Source organism: Corvus hawaiiensis, chromosome 26, assembly GCF_020740725.1.
Source record: "Corvus hawaiiensis isolate bCorHaw1 chromosome 26, bCorHaw1.pri.cur, whole genome shotgun sequence".
Classification (NCBI taxonomy): domain Eukaryota; kingdom Metazoa; phylum Chordata; class Aves; order Passeriformes; family Corvidae; genus Corvus; species Corvus hawaiiensis.
The window spans coordinates 17213851-17233946 of NC_063238.1; the positions used below are offsets into that span (position 1 = coordinate 17213851).

The 20096-nt window shown below is 37.0% G+C and overlaps 1 protein-coding gene across 4 annotated transcripts in view; it reads left to right on the forward strand.

Annotated features, from left to right (window-relative positions):
• RALYL (RALY RNA binding protein like) overlaps window positions 1-20096 on the forward strand; it is a 388415-nt gene that overhangs the window by 155992 nt on the left and 212327 nt on the right. The gene's annotated exons all lie outside the window — the stretch shown is intronic.

The following is a 20096-nucleotide window of genomic DNA, read 5'->3' on the forward strand; positions in this document are numbered from 1 at the left end:
ATGTCTCTGTGCAAGAATGCAGAATTTTGCCTGTGTAGGTGTATTTAAGTTTATGCATATTTTATTTCTGAAGCCCACAAAAGAGCAGAGTTCAATTTCTGCAGATATATTCCCAGAGCAAACACATGAAGACAGCTTTCTTATTAGAAAAATCTGCACACTTTTATTAATCTCAAAATATTGATACAAAAGTGTCTGAAAAATATAAACATAATATTATTTGTAGCAAGGCTCTATTTCAGACATTGATTACTGCAGTTTGATTGCCTTTTTATAAGCCAATAACAATAGGATGTTTACAATGTAAACTTAAGCCTGTTTGGGATCTAACTGACGGCTTTAAGATAAACACAGTACAAAAATAGATACATGGAATAAAATGTCAATTGATTATTTCTACTGGAGTTATAGCTGGTATTTGAGAGTTCTTAACCTACATCACCTCTCTCCTGAAGGGAGCTTTAAGTCACAGCTCCTCTAACTCTGTGGTTTTGTCTTAATGCAGAATTTCAGGCAGAATTTACTCTCTTATTTCTTTTGTATACAATTCTTTGGATACTAAATCAAAAGTATTTCAGACTTTATCAGAGTCAAACTAACACTTTCAGTTTGTACATCCAAAATGGCAACATTTTTTAATTTTCTAATATACCTTCTGATGAATTGCTTTATACTTCAGAGATACAGATCTGCAATGTTTTCTCCCTTTCCTACACACAAAAAAGAATTTATTCTGCTGACTGCATGTGTAGGCATTGCTCTGAATGAATTAAAGAAAAATTATGTGCAGTGCACTCAAGTATGTACCCTTAATTGGAAAATGAACATGTATTGTCTTTGGTCTAAATAGATTATGAAAAACTCTGTTTGAAAGTAAAGCTTTTAATACCAATTGCTATAATTTTTATTTTCAAATTAATTTCACAGTTTACTCATACATTTATACATTTCTGCTTTGAGCTGATGAATCTCTTTTTTCTGTTCTGGGCCAAACAAACCCAAGTATCTTAGAATGGAAATTTAAATAGTCTATATTTATAAATTACATGTATAAAAGACATAGATCCATCCTACAATTTATACTTCCTAGGCTTAAAAATAATTGTGTTCTTAGCTGCTGGGTGGTGTGGTCTTCTTTTGTGGAATTTGAGAATAATTCGATCATTTGATTGAAACAGTAAACCTAATATATCCATATCTGAAATTATACCAGTCTATAGAAAATATGTTTTATATAGAAGAGAAACTAACAGCCAAAGAATCTGGCAAACACAAGTTGCAAAATCTTTGATGGCTATGGCATTTTAATGTGTATATACATATGTATAACCAAATGTATATACTTCATATATATATATATGTGGTATATATATTACACTTATATATATAATCAAACTTCATTGGTTATAGTTTTTAGTTGCAGTAATTCAGGAAAGCTTTTTTACTTTGGAAAACACCTTTGCAAAAAGCTAATATTTTAGCATGGCAGCTCTAAAACCTCGTAATCCAGGCTCCACAATTAAATACAAATCAAACCTTTCTCATATTTTTATGGAAATAGGATAGAATGACAGAGTCTACCCACTTGATCTGGTAACCCAGGTGAAGCTCCACCATATAGCTGTACTCAAGGGAGACTAAGATGTTAATAGGCAAAATACTTTTCCTTCTTTGCCACAAGTTCATGGTTCTCTCAGCAGCTTCTCTGTGATTTCTCTAATCAAATCGAGTGAATTAACTGGAACACCATGGGATCACCATTATTCTTATGCTCAAAGAAAGGCATTTTTCTTCTGAGTTTTTCTGTCTGCTGGGACAATCTGAGTTATCTTCTATTGGTTTTTATTCTTATCCAGGAATTTTTTGAGTGTGTGCATCAACATGTGGCCACTTTGGGAGACATTTCTATGTCCAGTCTAGTGACAAGGGTAATACCTTTCTGACCTAAGTCCTCTGACAGGACTGTCTAGGGTACTGAGGAATGTTTCATGGCTCACCAGTGCTCCCTAGTTCTTCTACCAAATGTGCAGAAATCAATGGGAGCGTAGTCCGTAGTTCAGAGCCAGAGCTGCTGTGGCCATGCAATAAATGTGAGCATTACTACAGAAAACATTCATCCAAAAAAAAAAGTTTCATCCCTGTTTATGAAAGAGTAGATAAACTTCCTATTTTTTAATGTGCTTTTTTATGATGGTAGTTCTGGAGTATTACATATGACTCTTGCAGAGAATAATGCTAAATAGAAAGAGGAATGCATAATAAAGCCTGCTGAAGATGAACAACGTATCTCAGACTCCTTGGAGGCTCTATAGGGATCAGAGTTGCTGAGATACCATCATGTCACTTATGAGACAGATTGTGAAAAAGGCAGTGAAAAAGCAAATATCTTTCATATGGTAAGAAAAATCTCATATTCAATGCATCCATATCAATGGATGCAACGAGATAAAGAAAACCTTCCAGTTCCAGTATGCTCATTCTTCAAATGAATTAAACTTATTGACTGAGCAAAGATTTGGACTTTAAAAAATTTGTTAGCTGGCAGATATGTAAAATTAGTTGACATTTGGCTTTGCACTTCAAAATCAACCTTAATTACAGTTGCCATATTTAAATTCTAGTTAATACTATGTGCCCTTAAGACAAGAGTGTTGCAAAATCTCTGTGCTACATCAGCAGAATTGGATAGGTAGTTAATCCAAGATAAGGGATGCTTGATGATCTGATATATTTATCTCAGATGACTCTGGAATATTTTTCCCTTTTGATGTGTGTGTATATCTGTATATGCAGTGGTGCTGGGAAACTCTACTGTTTTAGATTTTTGCAGGTTTTTTTAAAAAAAAGCAAACACAAAAAAACTTAGAGGTTTAACTCCCTTTCCTGAAGTGAATAAACATCTAAATAAGAATGTGTATTTTTGGGTGAGGAGTGTGAGGAGGAGAGTGTTGAGCTAGCAAGAGAGCATAAAGCAAGGAAAGAAAGAAATTAAAAAATAAATGGAGAAGTATTTCTTTCTCCACAGGCTTTTAGAGAAGCAGGGAGTGATGGAGTGGGTAGTCAAGAAAAGCATCAAATTGGCAAAATAGAAGCTAATCAGGCAAGGAGAAGATTATAGATGATTAGGGACCTAGGCAGAAGCTGCTTTTGTTGCTGGAGAAGGGGACTAGAGAGCAGATGTGGCCTATAAATTGCAACTTCTTTAGCCCTCCTGTATGACAAAAAGCAGCAAAACTGTAGGTGCACTGGATAAGAGAGCAAGTCATAATGGTGTGAGCAAAGAAGAGCTGGGGGAGGGAAGGTGTGAGATGTTCCAGACCTATGAGGAGCAGGGAGTTGCTCTGAGTAGCACTGCAAAAAGCAGCTGCTCTGGCCAAGCTGTCTGGCTTGCCTGAAGCAGACCCATCAGAGGCAGACTGGTGACAGTTTTCTCCCTCAAAAGCAGGAAATATGGAGGAGGTTGCAAATCTGGGAGGGAGATTCTCCCCTGTCCCGCCTACTCTGCTAAATGTGGGTGTAGCAAACCAGACTCCATGTCTCGCACCATTCTTTTCTGTCTTGCTGCATATTATATTCTTTTCTTTCTCAGTCCAGAGGCATCAAGGTCTGTCCCTGAGGCAGCAAAATACAGAATCAAAAGATGAGAGGGAAAACTGGCTTGGTGCAAGATGCAGAATAGGAAAGGGTTGAAAAAGGATCTCTAAGACTCAAGGTGGAATCATTGTCAAATGCCCAATAGCCCTACTTTGGGACTGAGAACAAGAGATCACATCAGGGAAATATTTTCCTAATCTAAATGTTCTACTTTTTCCCTAAATCCTTCGAATGCAAGTTTGACTGCATTGTTTGCTTTCAGTGTTTGGAAGGGAATTGATAAACCTATTTTACTAATCCTTTCATGATTCCATGTCACCTCCCATAGTTACATGTATGGTTTCTAGTTTCTCTGTGGTGTAACATCAGCTACAGACTGCTCGTCACAAAGGAATGGAAAATATTAACAATTTTAAGATGCTGACATCTGTTTCTTAAACATGCTTTAATCAAGTGTGTTAATTTAATAATTAATCTTTTTGCTACCTTTCACCTTTTAAAAACATCCCCTTGTGTCTTCATTGTAAATAAGACTCATTTCCTGCTGAAACTCTGCTCTTGGACATTAGTAGTCTTCCTCCTTTCTCAACAAAATTAAACTTGACTCAAAGACCTTGATGGAACTTCATATAGTTTGTAAACCTTGCTTTTTACAGTTTTAGGTCAAGTTGAAAGTAAAGGCAAGAGCACATCTCTTGTGAGCGGGCACAAGTGAAAGTGTTGATTCAGCACTTAGCTGTCAGCAAAAAAAATAAGGCATGAAGGAAAGTCAAAATTTTTCTACAGTTCACTATTCTGTTACAAAATCCAGTGTTTATGGGCTTGGGATTTTTTTTCCTGAAGTTATATGCTGCTTTTCTGCCCATTTGATGTATGTTCTTTACATGTTTTTTCCCAGTAACTCTGGAAATTGTAATTTCTTTAGATCTTATTTCCTACCAGCAATATTACATTGAATCACAGTTCTCACCAATCATCTCACCTCTGATTTGTGTTCAACAGCCTGCTTTTCCAAGTCTGAAAGTTATTTCATGTTCTTTTTCTTTGCTTCTAATTCAACACTCATTGTGTATAATTGCAGGGTAGAGCGATGATTCCTCTCCAAAGAATTACAATCAAACTTGGCTTGTTAGTGTATAAAGCTCTGACTGTTAATCACAGTCATTTAAACAGTAGCTAACCCTCACTGAAACACAGATGGCATGTTGTTAGCATTTCAAGCTACCCAACTCACAGTCCCAGAGAGGACTTTGTTATGCTTTTAAGATCTGCTTTTCTTCCGTGATGCTGAACGGTATCTGCTGGATTTGATACTCTCTCAAACACTAAGGAGGAACACAGAAACACTGTACAGCTGTAGCATCTCTTGCAAATAAAATGCATAATTTTTTTTGACTCAAAATGAAAAATTCAACCATACAACACAGAATGGATACAAAAAGAAGCTCTATGAATTAAAAAACCCAATATAAATAGGAAGTAATCTTGATTAAAATGAGAAAGTAGTTTAAAATATGTGCATATTGCATATTTGACTTAAGACAACATTGGTAAGCTTGATCACTAATGGTAATCGAGAGGCTCCCATGATCCCATGAGAGTTCTAAGGCCTGGTGATTTTCAGCAACCCATGAAATAAATAGGTAACTAATTTTTCCAGTGCTACTGACACAAAAGCTCAAATACTGTATATCTAGAAGTAGAACAAATCATATCATCAGTTCCAAGGCCTCAAGCCAGGATTTTTAATAAGAATTATTAAATGCTTGATGCAATACGACAATCCACTCCATAAAAGACTGTATTTCTTCAAAAACATGTGTTTTGAAAAGATTTAAAGTAACTGCACCTAGAAAAGTTTGATTCTTGCACTTTAGAAAAGGATTCTCTGAAAGGCCAGGGTACAGTGTTGTGAGACAGAAGACTAAGGTTTTTGCTACTACAGATTCAGTATGTGCTTGCCTGTCACCCTGTCTCCTTTCAAAAGCTTCCCTATCAGTAAAAAAGAGATTAAAAATGCCTTATGCAGAAGATACCTTTGGAAATTGAGTTGCTGTTTTGAAAAAAAAAATCTATTATTTTAGATAAACTCCAGGGAATAAAAAAAATAAAAGGAAAATAAAAAGGCAGTTCTCAGTGGAAGAATATATTATTTAACTGGAACAAACCGTGCATGACTTTTCATTAGTATGCATCAAGTTAAAAGCTCAGAGGTCTGGATGTGTGTGCTCCAGTGCTGCCAGAGTTCATGAGCATTTTCACTTTATACCTCCCAGGGTGCTGTGAGCGGTGTAGGCTTCACCAAAGAACACAATCCTACCCGAAGGCTCAGCCACATATTAGATGCTTTGCTTGTGAAATGAACAAGGCTTTTCTCCTTACCTTGTACCAAGGCTGTTGGTTTTTTCCTACATAAATTCCATTCCATGATGAAATATTGGCTTATAAAATCAGAAATTTAAAAAAAGAAAAAGATAATTCCTATATTCCTTTAGACACATAGTTTGATAAGGGGTAACTAGTCTCTTCCCATGCTCAATTTCCTTCTACCACCTGAATCTTTTGTGTATGCTTCCCTAGAGACTACTGCTTAGTTTGAGTGGGCAGAGAAAATCTGAACCAGTATCTAGAGCTAGATGCATCTTTTTGCCATTGACCAGACACATGTTCCAGTAAGTGGCATCTCTGCTGCAAGAATGGGAGAAATTTTAATTCTCATGATTAGCTCCTTTAGCGCTTAAAATGTCAGAGACATAATTTACTTAGCACAAAAAGCAGTGAAGCCTAAGGTAAACTGTATTTCCAAAGCGGTCTTTCTGTGTTATTAGGCATGCTTCAAAATACCAATGAAATTGATACTAATATCAATTAAATTCTTTACCATGTTTTAATTAAATTTTATAAATTTAAATTTATAAATACCTATCTAAGTAATTTCTTTGCAAATATTTCAAGATCAGATGCCATCTTCCACTTGTCTTCCATATTTAAGATTTAAATAGGAATTGTCCATAAGGAAGTTTGTATGGACAAGCACTGGAAGAAATAACTTGCCAGCTCTGCGATTGTGTATTTATTCAGGTTTGTTACATAGACACAAAAGTCTTTTTGTTCTGAAGCACTATGTGTGCAGCAAAAATCACACTTACTGTGAGGAGCTGTGGTTCCCGGTCCTGTATCATATAATTCTTCAGTGGCAGTGGAAAAGGTTAAAAAGTATAGTAATAGGGATCTCACTAATGAAATCCACATCCAGCCATTTAATATATGTGGCTCAGGATCTTTTGTCTCAATACAGTGGCACAGTACAATGCATATAAATTTCCTTCTCTTGATTCCCAGGGCCAATATGCTTTCAGATCTTTCTTTATATCATTCATCAGAAGTATACCTTCATTCCAGTTCAAATAAGGTGTAGTACCCACATTGATGTCTGAAGAGAATATACTACATGTCATGTATTGCAGCTTGTCCATTTGCAAATAAACATCATTTCCCTGTTGTGCTCAATGTTCAGCTTGATTTCTTTGACTTGAAATGAGGTGTGATTATAATATAATGTGACTTTAATCCAACATACTTAAAGCACTCAGGACAAATGCATAGCTTGTCTTACCTCAGCAATCAGGGAATTGAAGCTTTGAGACAAATTCTGACCTCCTTGCAACATGCTTTTCTGCATCAAACACCTTGAAATTGAGTTTATTTTTACAGCAGCAAGTTTAATGTCAAGTTCTTGAATGAAAATTGAATTAATTTGTTGCTTTCATTAATTGACCTCCTTTAATTTTCAAACTTTACATGTTTGTTTAATCTTAATACCTTTTGATTTATTCATGAAATGTTGCTCTTCTGTGCTTTGTAATAATCTCTGGCTATTCAAGCATTTTCAATGTGATATTCTACATCCCAAGTTTTTAATGAGGTTTCTTATGTATGTATTTTTAAATAAAATTGTGGAGGTTTTTCCTTTTTGTATTCATTAACTTTACATTAGAAACCATGCCTAGTTAGGAAAATCTCATGAATTTAAGGTTCCAAAATAGGTGACCAAGTGTCATTCCAATAAAAATGAAATTTGCATGCAATGGTTCATTTGCAAGGAATGCTTGTTTATCTTCTCTGGCATTTATTACAGTGATCAAGCAACTGAAATAATCTGCATATTATGCAAACCAGTCCCTTTCTCAGGAAAGTTTTCAGGCTTTTTATACTAAGAAAAATTTAATGCAAAGGCTTGTCGTTAGATAGCATGAGAAAAGAATTGGATCTTGTCACAAGAAATTCTTGTTACTGTCATCTCAGAGGACCAACCTATTTTGGGAAATTAAAGGTTCTGATGTTATGGGTTACATCATCAAAATGTTTTATTGTGGGTGTTCTTGGCAGCATGAAGGAAGGTTCTATTTTACTTCATGGCTAAGTGGATTATTGCCCATTCTACCACTGCAACCACAAAGATGATTAAAAGAATTGGAGTTTTAAAAATTGGAGACTTCACATTAAAGTGGCTTCCTAGCCAAAGATAATTTCAACAGGAAAGTTTAAATCAGCTGGGAAAAGAAAGCTAACACTACTTGTGTCTTTAGAGCCAGGAAAGTGAAGATATCAAAGGAGGAAAAGGTGGGTTATACCAAATTATTGAAATCACTGTCTATAAACATGCAATAGGCTTTTTTAAATTTTGATTTAGGAACATCTGTGGTAAAGGATTTTCGAACCAGATAAAGGTAAAAATATACTTTTTAACAAAATGCAAAGTTCACTTGATTTCGATTATAACACAGAAAAGAACAAGATTCTAGAATATGAACTTTAACAAATATTGAAAGTCTTATTGTGATTCTCTTAGTTTATCCATTAGATAACACTTACCTTTTACAATATTGGTTGGACTTGATAATCTTAAAGGTCTTTTCCAACCTAAAATGTCTTAGGATTCTATGGAGAGGGAGAGTCCCCTTCAGAGACCAATTCAGAGCATTAAAATTGAGCTTGTGATCCAAGCTGCCCTCAGGACTGGGTAAGGAGCTTAGGGAGATCAACGAGACATGTAAGGTGCAGATGTGTGAGAAAGCACATTTCTGACTGTTGTGATTTTACAGCAATGGAAGTTGTCCTCTCCTGGTTCACCACACTCCTCAAGCTAACATGCCTATTTGTCTGAATAGATGCTTCTTCCAGAGTAACCCATCACTCAGAAGTGCATGGTTGGCAGATCAATGGCTGTCTATTTCATGAAACAATCTTTTTTTAAGATCTTTTACATGATTGAAAGCAAAAATTGCACTTTGAAAATAACAAACTCAGAAGTTATTGTCTGTCACTGTTCTGCCATCCACCATTCATTTGATTGTTGTAACATCTCCTTGTGTCTTATCTGAAATGAGATCATAAATCCTTCAAGGAAGGATTTGTCTTTTAAAATAGGACTTGTACAGCAATTAACACTTTGGCTTGCTGAACTTTAACAGTGTTTTCTGATCTTGCCATATGTAGTGGTTTGGTCCAAAATACTCATTACTGTTTACCTCCTGTGAGATAAGAATTAGGAGAAACGCAAAGCAGGCAACAAACTTAAAAGAATATAAAGAAGTTTATTAACAGACCTAAAAGAAGAAAAAAAAATCATACCACACCTTCAGAACACTTCTCCTCCCCCCCACCTTTCTCCCTTCTCCCACTGACAATGTAAAAAGACAACCCTTGAGATGTTCAGTCTGTTTACCACTTCCATAATAACCTTGTTCAGTCCATTTAAGAAGAGGAGTCTCTCTTGTCCATGCTATGAACACATTATCACAACGAGACAGCCGCCTGGGTTGGTTCTCTGCTTGCATACGAGTCCCTTCCCCTGACTTGCAGCTTTTCCCACAACTGCTTTCGAGAGTCCACTCTTGAAATTAGTGGGGTAAAATTTTAATGTTGAGCCGTTCAGAAACAAAAGTTCTCTTCACCCATCTCTGGGAGCATTTCGTCTCTAAGAACAGAAGCCCTCCTCCTTCCCTGGGAGCAAAGGGTCCTCCTCATCTTCATCTCTAGGACTATCTCTGGGAGCATCTCTAGGAACTGAGGTTTTCTCCTTTTCCATTTGGAGCAAGAGTCCTCATCGTTTCCACCTCTCCCTGTTCAAACTTCTCATGAAATTATGGCTGCTTCAGCATCTGCCTATCTCAGCACAGGTGCTTTTGCTCACAAGTACAAGTTGAACGCTCCACCCCCCATGCCTTCATGAAATTACAACAGGTACTCTGATACAGCATAGCTTTACAACAGAATTTCAGCTTTAAGCATCTCCTCTTTCTTCTCCCTCAGGTTTTCAGCTCTTCACAGCACTAAAAGGGTTAATCTCACCCGGGCCTTGCAGCTGGAATTTTGCTTATCGCTGTTGGTCACACGATCTTTTGCTGAACAGTGGTGCAGCTTCAGCTGAGTCTTGGCCGCACTGGAGAGGGGGAGCCGGGCTGCTCCGGCTGCACAGAGCAGGGCTGGGGGAGGGGGGGGGGGGGCTCTGCAGGTGGAACAGGGCCCATCGGCTCCAGGATGGCCGTGATCCAGCCTGGCCTGGCCCGAGCAGGGCCTGGGCTGGGCCCGCCAGCCCCCGTATGGGGCCCGCAGCCACCCGTCCCAGCACTGGAAACGAGAGAGAGCTGGGGGGGGAGGGGGGGGTTTGTCTATTCTTAAGTGTGGATCACAGAGGCGATCACAACTTTAAGTGGCTTAAAGAATTGTCCATATTCAAACTGGCCAGCTGATAGGTTTTATCAGGTCACAGAGGAAGCTGTAAGCACCCCTTAGCAAGGACATCACTTCCAGGACTATGCTTGCTAACCCATGACACCATAATATAGCAAATAATCACTGAAGTAAACAGATCCAGAAGGCATTTTAAGATTATATAATCTGTTCCCTGCTCTGAAACAATGTTTAAATATATCTGTCAAGAGTGATATATGTTCAATCTTAAAGAGCTCCAGCAATGGAGATCCCTCAACCTCGTAAGACACATACATTTAGGGTTTTTAGCGTACATTTACATTGTATTTACTATACATATTTTGCTATAGTTTTTACCTGCACTACTTTCTGTAGTTTAACTTAGCATTGTTTTTGTTTCCATTAGGGTTATGGAGAGTACATCATTTCCTTTTTCAGCAGAAACCTTTTATGTGTTTGAAGTCTAGCCATCTTCTCACACTGTGGTTTTCACTTGGCTATGAATTAAGTGAGGATAACAAACAAAAACCCCATGTTGCTTGAAAAAAAAACAAAACAACAAACCAAAAACCAAAACCTGAGAATTAGAGAAATTAGGGCTAGGCAGTATAAAGACACCAGATGAGATGCTGAGATTTTCCTTCTCACCCAGAAAATGACAGAAACACAAACTGTCTGGATAATTGTTTCACTTGCACAGTTACAATAGAAGGTGCCTGACAGTGCTTTGTGGACTACAGAGGATATCACAGGAATGGTCTCAAGGGGTTTAGAACTAATGTGGATGTTTCCACTTCATTACTTTCAATGGACCAGAGTCTGATCTGTCTGCATTAATGAATGGTTACCCCTCTGGAAGACATGCTACTGGTTATATTCTAATGATGACATAGCTAGGAAGCAGAAATAGATGTCTGTGAGAGGACTGCCTGTAGCCATGGCCCATGGGCTCCTTGGTTTGATTGTGCACGTATCTGGGATTGCTGAAGCATGTGAACTGTATGGTGTCAGAGGAAGCACCAAAGTGATGAAAATTATAACCTGCATTTTTTGGGAATACTTTATTTGCTGCAGTTTTGGAAGTCATACAAATTTTTGGATGTTGATTTTTTGAGAACATTTTCATTTTAAGATGATATCCGAAATGCAGGTTGGAGAGCGCTGCAGCAAGCTGCACTGGCAGCTCTAGCATTAGAACTATAAATTTTATTAAAGTATTTTAATAGTAGGAAAATAATGAAGGTATAGTATAGTATAGTATAGTATAGTATAGTATAGTATAGTATAGTATAGTATAAAGAAGAGTGGGTGATGTTTTCTGGGGATTAAGTTTATGAATAGAAAGACACCATGTCAGGATTGTAAAAATGAAGCTGAAAGCAAAGTGTTTTGAGTAGGACTTACAAATAAGCATTAGAAAAGTTATGTGATTGACAGAACAAATCAGAAAACAGGAATATTACATGAAACGTCTTCTACACTGGCTGTTAGGAATTTGGCCAGCCAGAAAGTAAACACAAGGCTCTTGTACAGACCACACCATGTCTCTTATCTTTTTGTGTGGCTGTGCCAACTTGCTTACAGTCATTACTGCTTAGAGAAAAATAAAATCCAAAACCAATAACTGTACCCAGGGCAATGCTAAACTTTGGGACTCAAATGCCCTTCTATGTAGTATCACCTTACTATGTACACATGATAATTCACAAACTGTCTCAGATAATATGTAGCCATATTTTAGTTTTCTTTAATGTAGTAATCCAATAACAATTTATTCGACACTATGGGAAATTTAAAATATGCTAATTCAGTATATTAGCCGGATCTTTGATTTTGACATTTTGAATTATTTCTATTACAGTGACGTAGTATTTATATATTTACAGGTAGACATGTCTGAAACAAGTTAGTCTTTCTTCTGCTCAAACACATTGGCTTTTCTGCTCTATATGGGAGTATGTGGGCTATTTTTCTCCAATTTTTGTGAGAGCCAGGAACCAAAGATTTGAGTGGCTTATGCAATATGAGTTAAAACACATTATCCAGAATAATTAGCACTACTAGTTGTATGATTATGATTAAATGTGATTTAAATGTCTGTTTAAAAGTAAGCAACAGAAGGCTCCTTCTAATAAAAGCAGCACAGAACAGAATGTTATACCAATTTGCCAGTTCTTTTCAGATCCATGTCTAAACTACATGTCCTGACTAGGTACCCCATTTGCTACAAATAACATATTGCTTTGGATATGAAGTTTTTATTTTTATATTTATAGATACAATACCATTAGTTGAATAATGTCAGTAGAATGAATGTGAAGATTCCATCTCTGTCTTTATCTCTAAAGTTATCCATGTCAAAAGTATAGTTCGCTTTTTGCTGTGATCTCTGTCTTTATGTATGATACAGAACTGTCCAAATTTTTTATTGCAGTGTGCAAATGAAACTTCAAGTCTGCTGTTTTTACCGACTGTTTGCTTTTTCAATTGGCTGCTGTAGTCACATCATGTTGTGTTTGATGCTATCTCCCAGTTCCCTGAGCAATTTCTGAGCAGAGCACCAGCACACGTCCTCAGAGCAGTGCACATTCATACACATATTTATGAAAGCTTTTTTTGTGGACAGTGATCACAAAAAGAAAGCTGTTTTTCATCAAGTTTTGAAAAAGCAAAATAATATTAATACATCTTTATGAAAGAACAACTGGATTAATTGTCATTGTGTTATGGCTATTCTGAACTTTCTGTTACCATTCCTCTATATAGCAACATAGGAACTTGTATGTTTTAATAAAAAAGTTATTTCACCTTCCTTTTATGCTCCACTATGCAGCCCTAGTTCTTAAGTAATTTAGCTAGATCCCACAGCTTGCACTTTTAAGTACTGTCATACTCCGTGGTCCCATTGAAATTACAGGGATTACTGGTGCAGTGAGCTTTCATTCAGCTCAGCTGAAGTTAGCAGAACGGATCTCCTAGTTTTTCTAACAGTGACAAATTCATCTATGGATGCACTGGATTTAGTGGTAGCCTATAGAAGTTACTATTACCCCTTGCTATTATTCCTGCAGGTAGAATTTAGTACTTGCAATATCCATTTGTGACACTTAACCTGAGACTGTGTTTAAACCAGGGGAGGATAGCATGACCCTCACCCAAGATAACTGATTAGGGTACTGTGCATCTATTCTGGTCCACAGGCTGAGGAGAGACTATAACCCCCACCCTGTTGCTAAAAGAAATGGAGGCATCAACAATATCACATCAGCTGGTTTCAGTCATTGTCCCACTGTTGGTTCCCTGGGATCAGAGCATGAGGCAGGAACCCATCACTCCAGGGCAGGCACTACTGGAACGTCTAGGTGATTATTTGTTTGCAATGGCACAGCTATGCTTTTGTAGATTTCTCTCCACTCGTTTTTTATAAAAGCATTCTAATTCTTCTACAGATTTGCAGGCACCATACTGCTTACCACAAATATATGTGTGTGTCCATTATTTAATTTCTTTGGCATGCTAAAAACCAAATAATTCCTATTTTTCTGACATAAAAAACCAATGAGACTGGGAGAGGGGAATTTTTTTTTTTCCTTATGGAGTATAAAATTAGGACAGATGAAAAACAAAGTACTTTCCATTACGACTTCTGTGATTTTGGAGAATACCTAAGCAGTCTTGTTTTTATCATCAAGGTACGTACAAGTAAATCTGGCCTATCTTCAGAGGTGAAACTACAATTACAGATTAGTAGCCCTAACGAGTTCTTACAAAGGCTTTAGAGAGCATATGTGCTTTATTCTTTCCTAATTTCCACTTTCCCTTGCTTGCAGGGTAAATTTATCAATAGTAGGAATAATTATGAAGGAGGATTCTTTAATTTTTTTGCACTGACCTTTTCAAAGAAATGCAGATCAACACAAGATATTTCATTCTGCTATGTACATTTAAGTGCAATCACCCATTTTAGCCTTGAATGTCCTCTGAATTCAACTTTATTCAGCGTTTTGAATATGTCAGAAGCTGTTTGATGATCAACAAAGGCCACATATGTAGAAGGCATATTGCAGAGTATTCTCTGATTGTTCTTTGCTTTTGTTGGCCATTTTAGAAGAATAAACTCCAGAAGTAGATGTGTTTTTTGAACAGCTTTTAATAATTATTTCTGTAGTTTGCTACTCTTTCAACGATGCAACTTATAGAAGTTGGAGTCTAGAAAAAAAATCAAGGACACTTTTTCAGGAGAAAAGAATTTTGAGTAATATCAAGATTTGATGGAATTTATTAAGACCTATATTTAGGTGTTTGTAAAACTTCTACGGTGAAAATCTGTCTGATGCTGTCATGAACATATTTTTCTCCCCAATACACTGATATTTCATGAAGACATTCTTCTCCCCAATATACTGATGTACAATCTCTGAAGAGTATCTTTCAAGACCTGACTAATTTTCCACAGATATAAACTAAACATAAAATTATTAACTACAAGTATTTAATGAACACTGCTTTTTAAATGCTGGACAAATGTTCCATTATTCCTCTGCTGAACAAGAGGTAGAAGAGGAAGATGGAAAGAGTTATAGACTGAGCTTCTGAAAGGAATCTCAGGGATGTTTAAGCAGATAAGTGAAGATTAAAATAAATTCTTTTACTTTGTATGTTGATTCCCCAAATCTGCAACTAGCCTCAGTGCAGCTCTTTTGTCTTCTGTGAAAGTACTATTAAATTTGTAGATTTTTTTGACACCTATAGTGAACTCTAAATTTACTTAACTTTTATTAATTACCAGACACAGTTCAAAGTCCACTAGATAGCTTTTTCAAACTAGTCAGGTTCATTCTGGCCTTTATTACAATACACAGTACAAGACATGAAAGATTTAATTATTCTAGGTCTTTCCATGCTTCTTTCCTCTTGCTGAGAAACACACAATTCATCTAAATTTTAATAATATTTTCTTAAAGATTCTTTTTTCCTTTATATTTCAACTTACAATATGATATGACTATGTGAAAATACTGTTTCTTCTCTTGAATTTTTTTCACCTTAATATGTTCCCAGTCCTACATATTATGGAGAAAACAAACAAATAAATAAACAAAATCCCACCACAAAACCAACAAACATTTAATTTGCAAATTATAAAGTTTCAAACTTTGGGGAACACATGCAATAGATTCTAAAATATTTAAAGACCCTTTCATACTGAAATAATTTCCTTTTAGCAAAAAGGCAAAACTTGGATTCTTTCAGTTTTCATAGCTTTTAAATCTTGTTGTAATAAACAGTTTATCCAAAACCATTAATATAAACAAAGAAAAAGAATTCTTTTGATTTCAGAGGTACGGAATTATTCTTGTAGAGATCATTTGTGGCAAATATTCACCAGTATATATGTATTTGGAGTTGGAAGGAACCCACAAGGATCATCAAGTCCAACTCTTAAGTGAAGATCAAACCCACGACATTGGGTGTTACTAGTACCATGCTCTAACCAACTGAGCTAATCTCAGGGTCTGCAGACATGTTCATATTACTCATCTTTGGGAATCAGAGATGGTGGTATCTAGGTTTACACAGCACCACTTTTAAGAAAACCTGCCCAACTTCAGTCTTAGGAAAAAATTCAAAACATCTTTTTATGTTGACAAAAATCTTTACTGTTACAAACCATATATAACTACAGGAAACACCTAGAATAAATTGTAAAGTACAGTCATCAGTGACAAGTTCTGAGAACATAACTATTTTGTAAGGAATCGGTATGAGTGCTTCAGCGATATTGTTTGAAGTAATTGTGTCTTCAGAGGTCTATCATGGAAGAGGACCATGGCACAAAATCTTCTCCTGGCATGCGTGATGGATTTATACTTGTTGGGTATTCATATGGGTGACAAAAATTTTTTGGTTTTTTTTGAGGGAATGCAGGGTACAGGGGCATTAATTGATTTGTTTCATTAGTGTGTGTTTGCAAATGAAAGTTTACTTGGGTTTTTGTTCAGCGTTTTTTGTGGGGATTGGATTTTTTTGTTACGATGGAAGGTTAACATCAGGGAAGTGACAACTTTTCACTGTACTCTTTATTTCTAATTTGCCCTGCTTTGGGCTGTGTCTCATCAGGCAGAGTTTGGATTAACCTATTACATGCAATGTTTTTTTCACAGGATCACTCTTCATTCACTACCCAGGATAGATGACAACATTCATTTAATTATCAGTAATTAATAACTCTTTCTTATTTGTCAAAAGTTTTAGAATGTTTTTCATACAGAATTTTTCATGAGTTTTCCTGGAAATGGCCACTATATTAACTGAATTCTCATGCCATATTGCTGGGAGAGATATTAATCTGTTTTCCTAAGCAAACAGAGTTGCAGAAATACTAGAGAACAAAATTATATGCTGATTTTGAGGCAAAATTTGTGGCATATCAGGACTAGATTTTTCAAGGTACATAACATTATCCAGAATTTTTTGCATTCAAAAAAGTGTTGTCATTGTGTTTGACTCAGACAAGAAGGAAAAACTCTTCAACACAAAAGTCCACCAACTCACCAGCAAATAAGGATAAACCTTAATTTCACTGTATTTGAAATGAGAAGATAAATGGAGATTATGTTCAGACAGAAATTTGGCCTATATAATCTTATGCTCTTGGCAAAAGGCAGTGTAAAAATAATATCAGCCCAGTAAGGATGAGGATGGTCACCTCATAAACAGGGACAGAGATAAGCCAGAGGTATTTAATTCATTCTTTGCCTCTGTCTTCAATGTGAAAGATGGACCAAGGATGTCTTAATGCCCTGAGCTGGAGGACCATGACTACAAGAGTGATCAACTCCCAGTGGACACTGAAATTGCGTGAGATCTGCTGCCCTGTCTATTAAAAAGCTGGCTGATGTCATTGCAAAACCTCTCTTGATGACTTTTGTGTGGTCTTGGGAATCTGGAGAGGTGCCGACTGACTGTAAGATAGCAGTGTTGTCCCAATTTTCAAGAAGAGCAAGAAGGAGGACCCCACAATCTACAGGCCTGTCAGTCTCACTTCAGTGCCTGGTAAAGTTATGGAGAAGATTATTCTGGAGGTATTGAAATACACCTGAAAGTCAATGCAGTCATGAGAGGAAAATCCTGCTTGTTAAACCTGATTTCCTTTTATGACAAGTTAACCCATCTAACTGATCAAGGGAGGCCAGTTAATGTAATATCTTTGAATTTCAGTAAAGTTTTCAATGCTGTCTCTCACAGAATCCTTCTAGATAAAATATCCAGCACACAGCTGGATAAACACATCATGCGATGGGTGAGCTACTGGCTCATGGGTCAGGCACGGTTACAGGGAATGGGGTGACATCACACTGGGGACCTGTCACTAGTTCCACTGGGGTTCCACAGGGCTCCATCTCAGGCTCTGTGCTCTACAACATCTTCATTAATGACTTGAATGCATGACTTGATGGGTTACTAAGCAAGTGTGCTAACAATACAAAACTGTTGACTCCCTCGAAGGCAGGGAGGCCCTGCAGAGAGACCTTGATGAATCAGAGGGCTGGGAAATCACCAACCATATGAAGTTGAACAAGGAAAAGTGCTGGATTCTGCACCTGGGATGGGGAAACCCTGGATGTATGGACAGACCAGGAAATGAGATGAGGAAAGCAGTGCCAGGGAAAGGCACCTGGGGGTCCCTGGTCAGTGGGAAGTTGAATGTGAGTCAGCAGTGCCCTAACAGTCAGGAGGGCCAAGTGTGTCCTGGGGGACATCAGGCACAGCATCACCAGCTGGGCAAGGGAGGAGATTGTCCTGCTCTGCACTGAGGTGGCCTCACCTTGAGTCCTGAGGGCAATTTTGGTCTCCACAATATAAGAAAGATATTAAACTATGGTGTGACTCTGGGGGATGTTCCTGTGCAGGGCAAGGAGTTGGACTCAATGATCCTTGTGGGCACCTTCCAACTCGAGATATTCCATGATTCTGTGATTCTATGATTTGCATCAAAACGGAACTGGAAAAGGGGAGAAAAAATAAATTTCTGAATTTGTATTACTTTTTATCTTAGTGTCTACACTCATACTGAAGCCTTTTATTTACATTGCTGTCTCCATCAAAGATAAAAATCATAGAAGCAGTGATTTTTATTGTAAAACTTGATTCACTTAACCACGGAAGCACACAATGCTCTTCATGTAAACAAAGCAGTGTTTCTTTACTACTTTTCTAATTTAGGATTTTGTTTCTACATAATGAACATTTAAAAGTGAGTCCTATTTCTCACCATAAATATAAAGTGAAGCTTTTGAGTCTATTAAAATAAATTTTTCTTGCCAAGGGAAAGAGCACCCAAGAAACTTGTGAGAGTCTTTTCTTGTTTTCACACACTTGAGAGAAAAATTACTCCATCCATAAATGTTTTTTTTTTTTCCCCAAATTCAACTTGTTTTTCTGCAGTACTTTTAGCCATTTTGATCTTCCCTGCATCGGGCACTCTGTTTACATTCAAAATTAGACCCCTGGTGTTTCAAAGCTTGGATTCAGTATATCGTGGTTATGCAGTTACTTGTTTGAAGTCCAGAGTTTTTTCTGACGACCTTATATGAAGGAAACCAGAATAGTTCCTGGTGAGTTCTACTGAGTCTCAGACTGCTTTCATAGTTTCATGGATGTCATCTTTCTATAATTTAGTAAGAATCGTTGCTGGGCTGCAGCAAATTCCCTTGCTTGCTAACTGTCTCATTTGCTTGGGTCTGAGGATGGCAGTTGAATGGGGGAAAGCATCTGTAGATAAAGAGGTTCTGCCTGATTCCAGTGGGAGAACAGACAAAGAAGAGCAAAATTTTAATCTTATTTCACATCCAGAAATCCTGCTAAACCAAATATTTTTTTAAAATATGGTTATGTCTGTCTGTGTTTAATTATTTCATACTTGCCAGGCAGCATCCTAAGTGCTCACAGAAATCAATACAAACTTTGGGCACAGCAAGACCGCCCGATCATAACTTTAGAAATCATCCTTTTTCCTCTTGGTTCACATGGGCAACATTGTGGTTTTGGAGTTACAAAGACTTCCTGCTCCACTCTTGAGAAAATACAAAAGAGAGAATGAGAGCTCAAAATATCAGTGGTGAGAGACAATACAGCAATTTTGCTAGAGCTTTCTTCTGCACTGTAGGTACAAGCCCTGGTGAACTCATTTTCAGGATTTTGTCTTTCTTATTTCTACTACATGACATATTTGGTGGTATCAGCCTCATGCAATCACAAGCATTCTCTGAAAACATCACTGGAAACATCGGCAGGAAAATAATTTGCTTGGAACTCAGGAGAAGCTGGATAAAGAGGAAAGTCATGTGGATATGTTTTTTACATTTTAGGTTTTTTCCCTCTTGTCTGTCATGAAAGTTCATGACCAGGACAGAAAGTGGTTTTGTTATACTGAGTGCTGTTAAAAGGGAAAAAAAGAAGCCAAAATGAAATAAGCAGTGGGTACAATTCACTGCACTCTTTCAGTCAGAAATTGCTGCCACATGGACTCAGACTTTCTAATGGCTTTTCACAATCAACCATCTGTAAGCCTCCAGTTGGTATGGTGCCTGCAGTATTTATTTTGAAATGCTATATAACCCACAGCATCTGGGAATACCCCCAACACATACTGTGCAACCACAAACTCTATAAATGTTGGGGAAGATTCAACTGACTCTTCTATAATTTTTTTTTTTTGTTGTTGACACTTGCAGAAGCAGGGCCAGAACAGAGTAAGGTTTATCCAAGTATAGGTAACACTC